General features: G+C 45.9%; 1 protein-coding gene across 1 annotated transcript in view; it reads right to left on the bottom strand.

Annotated features, from left to right (window-relative positions):
• Positions 1 to 10384, bottom strand: part of PEPD (peptidase D) — a 226760-nt gene that overhangs the window by 56263 nt on the left and 160113 nt on the right. The gene's annotated exons all lie outside the window — the stretch shown is intronic.

Genomic DNA, 10384 nt, shown 5'->3' with positions numbered 1-10384 from the left:
GTCCACTCATACCCCAAAATCCTGTTCAGACACACTGCTACCCAGAAGTGTATCTCCCCTTTCATCCAGATGCATGTTCCTCATTTTTGTTACCCAGATGTAGAGCTCGGCAATTCAATGCAACCAGGTGCTTCTCAACTACCTTGTCCATGTCCATGTCAACCAGCAGACCGGATGTCGTGCCTTGCCTACTACCATCTCTAGATGAACCTGTTCTCTTTTTCAGGGAAAAAACTGAGGCAAAATAGGCATTAAGCCTTTCTGCCTTCTCTCTGTCTTTTGTCAGAGTTTCTCCATTTTCACCCAACAGTGTGCCCATTGCCTCTTTTATCTTGCGTTTCCTCGTCTCATATCTGAAGGAGATTTTCTTGTTGTAGCGAGCCTCCCTGGACAGCTTTAGCTCACTGTGAGCTTTGGTCTCTCTGATGGCTGTCCTACAGTGCTTAGCAACCTGCAGATACTCTTCTTTAGTATTCAGACTGACTTGTCAAGCTGATGTTTTAATTGCTTTTATCATTTTATACTTGTATTTATTTATATTATATTTATTGTATTTAAATGTTTTAAGCCGCCCTGAGTCCCCTGTGGGGAGAAAGAAAAAGAGCTAGTTTTTATACTCCACTTTTCTCTACCCTAAGGACTCTCAAACTGGCTTACAATCGCCTTCCCTTCCTCTCCTCACAACAGGCACCTTGTGAGGCAGGTGGGGCTGAGAGAGTTCTGAGAGAACTGCCTTTGAGTGAACAGCTCAGAGAACTGTGACTTGCCCAAGGTCACCCAGCAGGCCTCATGTGTCTCAAAGCAGTTTACAACCATCTTTCCTTTCCTCTCCCCCACAACAGGCACCTTGTGAGGCAGGTGGGGCTGAGAGAGTTCTGAGAGAACTGGGACTGGCCCAAGGTCACCCAGCAGACTTTGTGTGGCGAAGGAGTGGGGAATCAAACCCAGTTATCCAGATTGGAGTCCACGGATCTTAACCACTACACCACGTATACTATGGACATTTGTTCCACAACAGGTACCAACAAGTAGCTAGAAGTGAGATTGGGTCCCACTGTAGCCTATTGGTTTTTAAAAAGAATTATTCGAAACGCAGCCGCTTGCATCTGGACTACGCGTCTCTATGGCTTATGGTATTTCAGGATTATAGGGATTTTCAAGAAATAAAATGAGTCCACTCCATGATGAATGCACGTCAGATTGGACTATGCAATTACAATAAAACAGAAGTGAGACATATTGAGACTTTTGGGACTTCATTTCTTTGCACTATTGTTGTTTCCTGAAAGAATACCTTGGCTTTATCTAGTTATATTGTGAGATTGAACTTGGTATTAAAACTTTTATTTTTATATACTTTTTGATTCCAGCCAGTGGTTTTTGGTGATATGTATTTTTCCACGTATGCTGGTTCCCCATCTTCTTTTGTTTCCTCATCAAAAATGGCAAGCAAAGAGCTACCATAGCAATCTGAAACACACCAGCACAAACACACTACTAATACCACATTAATATTGAAATCCAAAGCAGCAGCAGCAGCAGAGCAGAAACAGGCTATAAAGGAAGTACTGTTATTGGTCTGAATGGTATCAAGTCTTGCCTGGATTCTGGCAATCCTCCCTAGCTGTTCGTTGCACCTTGGTCCACTCCCCTGTAGCTCCCACACTATCCACCTTTCTCTGGTTCTGACCATTTGACACCCATCCTTAAAGCTTTCCACAGACTTCCTGTCCTCTCCTGGGTCCAGCACAATCTCATTCTCTTCATAGCTCCCCACGGCCTTATCTTACCATCCTCATGTACCGATCTATCCTCGCGGTGGACCTTTGCTCCTATAAATTACTCTGCGGCCACTTTTCTTGTATGCCCTTCCTCCCAGTGCCTGGAACTGCTAGATACGGTCCTGTGGCATCCCTGCATTTTGAGTCATAGCTGTCAATCAATCTGTTCATGGACAAAATAAATTTCTAGGCACAGGTGGTTTTTTTTAAATTTTTAGATGGCTCTGTCTCATAATTAGAAACGTTTGGTAAATCACCTCGAGCATGGAGCCCGGCTCCCCAAGAGGTTTGAGCAGATTGTTGGAAATCAGTTAACACAGAAATCTCACCAATGATGCCAAATCCGCTGGCACAAACTCAGTTTATAGACATTTGAGAGGCAGAGAGAGCATCGGGGCAGTGGGAGATTTCAGATTCGGATATTGGAGACCTAAGCTTGATGTCTCATTTGGCCTGGAAATCAGATGCTACTTTGGGGCACCTCAGCCTCCTACAGGGCATTCTCGCAGTCAACAGAGAACACAATTAAATCACTGGTATGCCTGTTTCTGATTTCCAGAATACTGATATTGTGGTCTATAATATAGGGAACAGCTTTTAAATGCAAAGACCAGTTATTCGCTAACCTAGTAAAGGTTTTTAACTTGAAGTGAGCCGACGCGCTTGTGTTCTTAAGTTATTATGACATATAAAAGATTGGGCCTCTCCTCTTGGTGGTGTGACCTCTTCCAAATTAAAGTGCTCTGGAGGGAGAGCGCGCAAAAATCCTTCCTTGTGAAGGATCACAAAGTGGGTGGCTGTGGTGTTACCTTGGAGATGCGTGCAATTTAGAAAAGTGATCTTGGCTGGTGAGAGCAACCTCAGCCAACCCTGGCTCATGGAGTATTTGATGAGGTTAAGACGCAAAAGAATTGTAACCCACTTGATGTCGTTGGAAGAGACAGGGAAGTCTCTTTTTTGGGGGGGTTCTCTCTGCACTTAATTCAAGAGGAGGACTAACCCATAAGAATTGCTCAGGTGGATAAGGGGGAAAAGATCAGTCCAGCCTAGCCATCCCCCCCCCCCGCTACCTCTGAGAAATCTCCTCGCCTTTGATGCGCTTCTGATTTTTATGAGGGGGGCTTGTGTTTCGGTTTTAACTCTGTTGTATTCTGCTCTTCTGTCATCCCTGTGAAAAGCCGCCCTTAACTGAAAAGGTGGACTACAGGAATCTCTGAAGAAGTCCAGCCATCCCTCTTCCTTGTTTGACCCAAGAGCTCTGTGTATGAAGTCGAAGCTGGCTTTGAGCAAGGACTGAACGCAAGGCCTTCGGGATGACGAGCCTTCCCACTCTACCAGCTGGGCTGATTCTCATGCTTCCCCACCCTGATGCAAATACCACTTAGGCAATTACTGATTAGGAATTAGAGAATGAAGGGAAAATTTTAAAATGCCAGCCGGTATTACGAGTTAGATTTCCAGTGGGACGCTGCTGAAGATGGGATGGACGGCTGGTGATCCCGCCTCGCTGCATACAAATGAGGACGGTAATATAGTCCTTCCAATTATCTAGCTAGAATTTTAATGGCACAATTATGGCATTGTAAACTGTTTACAGACCGATTACATCAGAACAGAAGGAAAAATGAATTATCTCTGCTGCTATGCCGCTATTCTTGGGGCATGGCTGCCTTCTCGCCATCCACGCCCCGATCTTTCTTGACTTTCACACCAAAATATAGGATCTTAATCGTGGTTCTTGTAAAAATGTACGGAATACTAAAGGTAAGTAATACGCATGTTTTTCTGAAATGGGATAATATGCTTATTGTAGGGGGATACAGCAAAAAAAATTATGCACTCGCTGGAGGTGAATTAATCGGGAGGGGGGATTTTCAGCATTTCACAGATGCTATCTTGATGCAGGGGAACAGAGTATCTTTATTTGTTGGGCACTCTAGGGCATGCAATGGTTCTTCCCAGCATCGTGGCTGATGGAGTCCTCGCTGCTGGCAGACCGGTCTCATTGCTAGTAAGACGGCTTCTCTCTCAGAGGTCCTCATTACCTGCTACTTGCCAAGCCTGCCCTAGCAGCAGAGTTACAAAAGCATTCTCATCTATGCCCTACAGACATCATAACCCAACCCCACTCAGAGGACGTAACCAAGAACACTTGGGTAAAAAAGAAAAGAAAACCCCTCTAGCGTTCAGCCAAGAGTCAGCTCCAATACCAGGCTGCTGTCAGACATCTATGAACGATTCAAGTCGATTTGAAAAATTATGTACCAAACAATTTGGGGAGTTGCACAGAACGGCAGGGGAGGGGATAAACAATTAGAAGAGTTGTTAGGAAAATCTCATACCCCCTCGTGCAACAGTACAGCACTGCGGAGACCTGGGGCTAGTGGAGTAGCTCCCTGCTTACCCGGCCCTGAACTTCCACCATGTTGCACTAGAGCACAGGTCAATGCTTGCATAAATTCTCAACCAATGAGGGACAGGAGAATTTGGGGTAACTGGGTGTGCACTTCCTGAACACAAATCTCTTGACCCTGATTTCACTCCCCCGTACCAGGAACCCAAGCGATGTTAAGAGGCTCCACCCTTGTTGCAGCTTTACAGAGTCCTTAAGAATTTCCCTCCAATCCTAATTAATCCTGCCCCCACTTCCCGCTTCACAGGGGTCAGAGACCTTAAAAGCTTAAGAGGCTCCTAGACCAGTGGAGGTCAGAGGATGTGCATCTCCTAGCACGCATCTCTTGACCCTAATCTCCTACTCCTGGAGATTATAAACATTCAGAGGTTATTGAAGCAAGCTTCCCCCCCCCTTCCCCTCCCCTTAAACATCTAGTACCACCGTAGAGAGCAATGAGCAATCCAGTCTTCATTAGGTAGTTTATTTTTGGACAGAAAGAGAGCACTCGTGTGTATTATAAACTTTGGGGGGGGGGGTTGCCACACCTTGGGAGTCCCCTGAACACACAGAATTCCCTGCCTTTCATCTGCATAGCTTCATTTCTCCATCCTGGAGCCATAAACTTTGCTATCAATAGGAACAATTCTAGTGTATGAGTGGTGGGCGCCAAGAAAACACGCGGACAATTAAGTTAATAAGCAACTGTCCTCCAGAGAGAAATGCAAACCTCACAAATATTAAAAATGCACATTTAGGTAGTCCCTGAATAGTCCGAAGGCTGAAAAGCTTTCCTCAAAGCTCCTGTTCAAGACAGGTGGTAAGGACCGTGTCTCGACAGCTGTGCCTTTTTAAAAACACACACACCTGGAGGAAAGAGGATGAAGCAGTGTGAGATGTCTGTGCAGAAGGAAGCAACTGCCAGAGACAGATGCCTTGCTGCGGTTTGGCTTTTCCAAGCCTTTCTCCCCACTGTGTGCTAGTGGTAAAAGTGTTGTAGTGGCCGTCACACTAGAACTTAGAATCATAGTCGGAAGGGGCCATACAGGCCATCTAGTTCAACCCCCTACTCAGTGCAAGATCGGCCTAGAACATCCCTGACAAGTGCATAGAATCACAGAACCACAGAGTTGGAAGGGGACAGCCAAATTCAAATCCTCACTCTGCCTTTTTGCCACGGAAGCTCAGCTGGGTGACCTCAGGCCAGTCACTCTCTCTCGGTCTAGCCTACCTCACAGGGTTGCCCCAAGGATAAAATGGAGGGAGAGAGGACAACGTAAGCCTGCAACAAACTTCAGTGCCATCTCTGTGTCTATCTCTATTCAGGAGATACTAAGCTGGAACTATTCATCCTCTTACCCACAGCGCAGAAGACACATTTGCTGACTGTCATTCAGCTCACAATCTCTGATGGTTGCCCCAAGGATAAAATGGAGGAAGAGAGAACAACGTAAGCCTGCAACAAACGTCAATGCCATCTCTGTGTCTATCTCTATTCAGGCGATATTAAGCTGGAACTATTATTCATCCTCTTACCCACATCGCAGGAGACACATTTGTTGACTGTCATTCAGCTCACAATCTCTGATGCTGCAACAGCAGGATCAAAAGCAAAAAGAAATGATCCCTCCCGCACCTACAAACACCTGTCTATGGTTGTGCCTGCATTTGCTCAGAGCCACACGTGGTGCCCTGGTCTCTCCCTTTCCTACTACCCTCTATGCTCCAACACTCCCTAGGTTTGACCACTCTCTTCCTCCCGACAGCAAGCAGACCCTCCAGCCCCCATGGCAGGCTCGACCTCATGTTTTCCTTGGTCTCTGGTCTCTTCAGCTCCACGTCTCCACCACTCCCTTTCTTTCCTCATCTGCCTGGTTCCCAGCACATGGCCAGCGCTGCTACACTTCCTTCCATCACCCTGATGCTCCAGACTCCCCACCTGTGGACCTCCCAACTTCCTGCCAACAGCACACAGCCTCTCCTGCCGCTTGGCCTGGGTGACATTCTCCCATTGTCCATGAGCTCCTCTTTTCCTTAACACTCCGTCTGTTCTTCTTGCCTTCTCCTCAGGTTTCTTCTACTAAACTAAAACTATTGATCCCCCTACCCACAGCCCAGTGTCTAACCTGCCTTTTCTGGGGAAGGTCATTGCGTGAGCAGTGGTCCAGCAGCTCCAGGTTTTCCTGGATGAGACATCTGCCCTGGACCCTTTTCGATCAGGCTTTAGGCCTGGCTTTGGGACCGAGACAGCACTGGTCACTTTGGTTGACGAACTCCGTCTGTGTCTGGATAGAGGCATGCTTGCCCTGTTGATCCTTCTGGATCTATCAGCGGCCTTTGATACAGTTGACCATTTGGTCCTGATTGACCGCCTTGCCTCCCTGGGGGTAAGGGGCACTGCCCTTAGTTGGTTCTCCTCAGTCCTCCAGGGATGCTCCCAGAGGGTTGCTTTTGGGGAGGGGAGGTCTTCCCGACAAGACCTGAACTGTGGGGTCTCACAGGGGTCAATCTTCTCTCCAGTGTTACTTAACATATATATGCACCCTCTTGCCAAGATCGTCAAGAGGTTTGGAGTTGGGTGCCATCAATATGCTGATGACACTCAGCTCTTCCTCCTGCTGGATAAGCAGCCGGCGGCGGGGCTCTCGGCACTATCCCTGTGCCTGGATGTGGTGGTCCACTGGTTAAGGGAGAACTGGCTGACGTTGACGCCATCCAAGATGGAGGTGATGTGGCTGGGAAAGACTGAGATGCCAGCTGGTAGGTCACTCCTGAGACTCAATGGTGCCCAGTTGACAGCTGTAGACTCTGTAAAGAACCTTAGGGTGTGGTTGGATTCTTTGCTATCATTGGGTAAACAAGTGTCCGTGGTGAGCCTTTTTTCACCTACTCCAGGCCTGCCAGCTGGCTCCTTATTTGTCTGGGTCAGACCTTGCCACATTGATCCATGCAACCATCACCTCCAGATTGGACTACTGCTATTTGCTTGACATAGGGCTGCCTTTGAAAATGCTTTGGAAATGGCAAATGGTCCAGAATGCTGCTGTCAGGGTGCTGACTGGAGCATTATGGTCAGCCCATATTATTCTAATGCTGCAGCAGCTGCACTGGCTACCAATTAGTCTCTGGATCCAATTCATGGTGTTGGTGTTTACCTTTAAAGCCCTAAACAGTCTGGGACTCTCATACCTACAGGACCGCCTCTCCTATTACAACCCCCCATGCTCCCTTCGGTAATCATCTAGGGGGCCTCTTGCAGGTGCCTAGCCTCAGGATGGCTCAGTTAGCTGTCGCCGGGGAAGGGCCTTCTCAGTTGTGGCCCCTACCCTGTGGAATGCTCCCTCGGATGACACCCGGGCCCTTGCCGGACTTGTTTAGTTACTGCAGGGCATGCAAAGCCGAACTGTTTAGGTTGGCCTTTGGAGGGTAACCACACGTTTGGGCTGTTTTAATAGTAGTATGGTGTTAGCCATATATTTTAATGTTAATATTTTATATTTGTTATATGTTGTTTTATCTTATTGGTTTTAGTGTTGTAAGTTGCCGCAAGACCCTTCGGGTGAGTGGCAACTAAAAAAAAAATCAAACAAATAAATATATAGTCTTGGATTCTAAACCTCATTCAATGCCCACTCTGCGTCCTTCCTTACCCCGCCCCCCCACTCTGAACTTCCCATAACCCTAACCCCAAGGAGCTCCTTCTATCTCTAACAAATTTTCACCAGCCAACTGGACAACTTCTCCTTCCTTTACAGGAGCTGTACCATGCCCTCATCCTTAAGCTCTGCTTTTCCAACTGGCTACCTGGAAAAATCCAGAGAGGCATCTATTTTATTGAGAGAACGAATATGTTACAAACCCGCCCTGAAGTCTAAATCAATACTATCGAGAGAGGGAAAAAACAAAAAACAGTGGGAACAGAGCCAGCTGTTTCAGAATGGAGGAAAGAACAAAAATACACCGAGTAAATTTCATTTATCCAAGCATCTCTCATCCAGACCCAATTCTCCCTCCCTTAATGCCCTGCATCTCTCTCTCTCTCTCTCTCTCTGGTAACAGGTCAACATTCTTTTCACTGACTAGCCAGGAAGAAATTTCAGCAGCGCTGGGAGCTTTGAGAAGTAGCAGAGAGCCACTATATTAGCAGGAAAGTGGAAAGTGGAACAAATAGGTTTACTGTAGGAAGAAAATCCTACAGCAAACGTCAAGATACCATGAAGCAGAACAAACCAGTTCAAGTGTGACTTGGAAAGAGTAGGCTTTGTCCAAAAAAAGAGAGGCTTCCTCACTCTTTTGTGTGTGAAGGAGCATCCAAAGTCTGGAAAATGGGGCTGCTGGAAAGATATGGAAGAGCAGGTCTGCAGATCCAGCTCACTTTTAGCAGAGCTTTCCCCCCCTTCTTCCACTCTCACTAAATGGCATGTTTTATAATCTTCCCAATCTGTGAATTTGCCCTAATGGCTCAGTCAGCTACCTGACTATAAAATACCTTATTGTGATTCCTTCCATACAGACTTAAATTTCCTCAGCTTAATCTGGGAGAGCTCTAAACGAAAGGGAGAAAGTAGCCTGGGCAAGTTTCCCATTGGGGTGAAAGACTCTTTCCTTTTCAACAGCTAAATACTTGCCGAGGTACAAGAATCATGAAAATAAAATTGAGAGAACACCCCAAAAGTAAAATGATCGATCCTGCAGGAGCGATGGGGAACCTGGTGGTTTTCACGGGTCCTTTAGTACACCTGTAGAGGTATACAACACTTATCCTTTGTGGGACACACAGGAAGTATGAAATGAAAAATGACAAAAACAACAATAAAACCCCAGGGTGCAAAATGTTATCCTGTTATTGTGCTTTACATTCTGGAAAAACTGGGACAGGACAACCTTGTGCAATGATAGGGCAGGATAAAGATGAACAAAGATGATGAGAGAGGGCAGAACTGCTCAATTCCTACTTTTCCTCAGCCTTCTCTTGCAAGGGAAACGGTGCTCAATATGGCAAAAAAAGAACACATGATGAGGGAAGGGAGTTGCAGCCTAGGATCGGCATGGGGTAGAACATAAACACCTAGTTTCTTTAAATGAAACTAAGTCCTCGGGGCCAGATGAATTGCATCCAATGGTACTAAAAGAACTTGTGTATGTAATTTCTAAGCCTCTGTCCACTATTTTTGAAAATTCTTGGAGAGCATGTGAGGTGCCAGAAGATAGGAGGCAGGCAAATGTTGTCCCCATCTTCAAGAAGGGGAAAAAGGAGGATCCGGGTAACTACCGACCCAACAGTTTGACATCTATACCTGGGAAAGTTTTAGAACAATCATCAGACAGACAGTCCTTCAGCATTTAGAAAGGACAGCTGTGATTACTAAGAGCCAGCATGGGTTTCTCAAGAACAAGTCATGTCATACTAACCTTATCTCTTTTTTTGAGAAAGTTACTACCTCGCTGGCTCAGTGGAATGCTGTAGACATAGTTTATCTTGATTTCAGTAAGGCTTTTGATAAGGTTCCACATAATATTCTTGTTGACAAATTGGAAAAATGTGGTTTGGATCCTATGACTGTTAGTTGGATCTGTAACTGGCTAACAGATCACACCCCAAGAGTGCTTGTGAATGGTTCCTCATCTTCTTGGAGAGGAGTGACAAGTGGAGTTGCCTCAAGGATCTGTCCTGTTTTGTTCAGCATCTTTATCAATGATTTGGATGAAGGGATAGAGGGAATGCTTATTAAATTTGTAGATGATACTAAATTGGGAGGGGTAGCAAATATGGTAGAAGAAATACAGGATGATCTTGACTAGCTGGAAAACTGGGCTAAAACAAATAAAATGAATTTCAGTGGGGATAAATGTAAAATTCCGCATTTAGACAGGAAAAATCAAATGCATAATTATAGGTTAGGGGAGACTTGTCATGGTAGAAGTACATGCAAAAAGGATCTAGGGGTCTTAGTAGACCAGACACTGAACATGAGTCAGCAGTGTGATGCAGTTGCTAAAAAGACAAACGTGATTTTAGGCTATATCAACAGAAGTATAGTGTCCAGATCACATGAAGTGATGGTATCGCTTTACTCTCCTCTGGTGAGACCTCACCTAGAATATTGTGTTCAGTTTTGAGCACCACAATTTAAGAAAGATATAGAAAAGCTGGAATGCATCCAGAGGACAGCAAGGAAGATGGTGAGGGGTCTGGAGACCAAGTCCTATG

Source organism: Gekko japonicus, unplaced genomic scaffold (assembly GCF_001447785.1).
Source record: "Gekko japonicus isolate JY-2015 unplaced genomic scaffold, Gekko_japonicus_V1.1 scaffold225, whole genome shotgun sequence".
In the NCBI taxonomy this organism is placed as follows: domain Eukaryota; kingdom Metazoa; phylum Chordata; class Lepidosauria; order Squamata; family Gekkonidae; genus Gekko; species Gekko japonicus.
The sequence above is the reverse complement of the archived record's forward strand: the minus strand, read 5'-3'. Positions and strand labels throughout refer to the sequence as shown.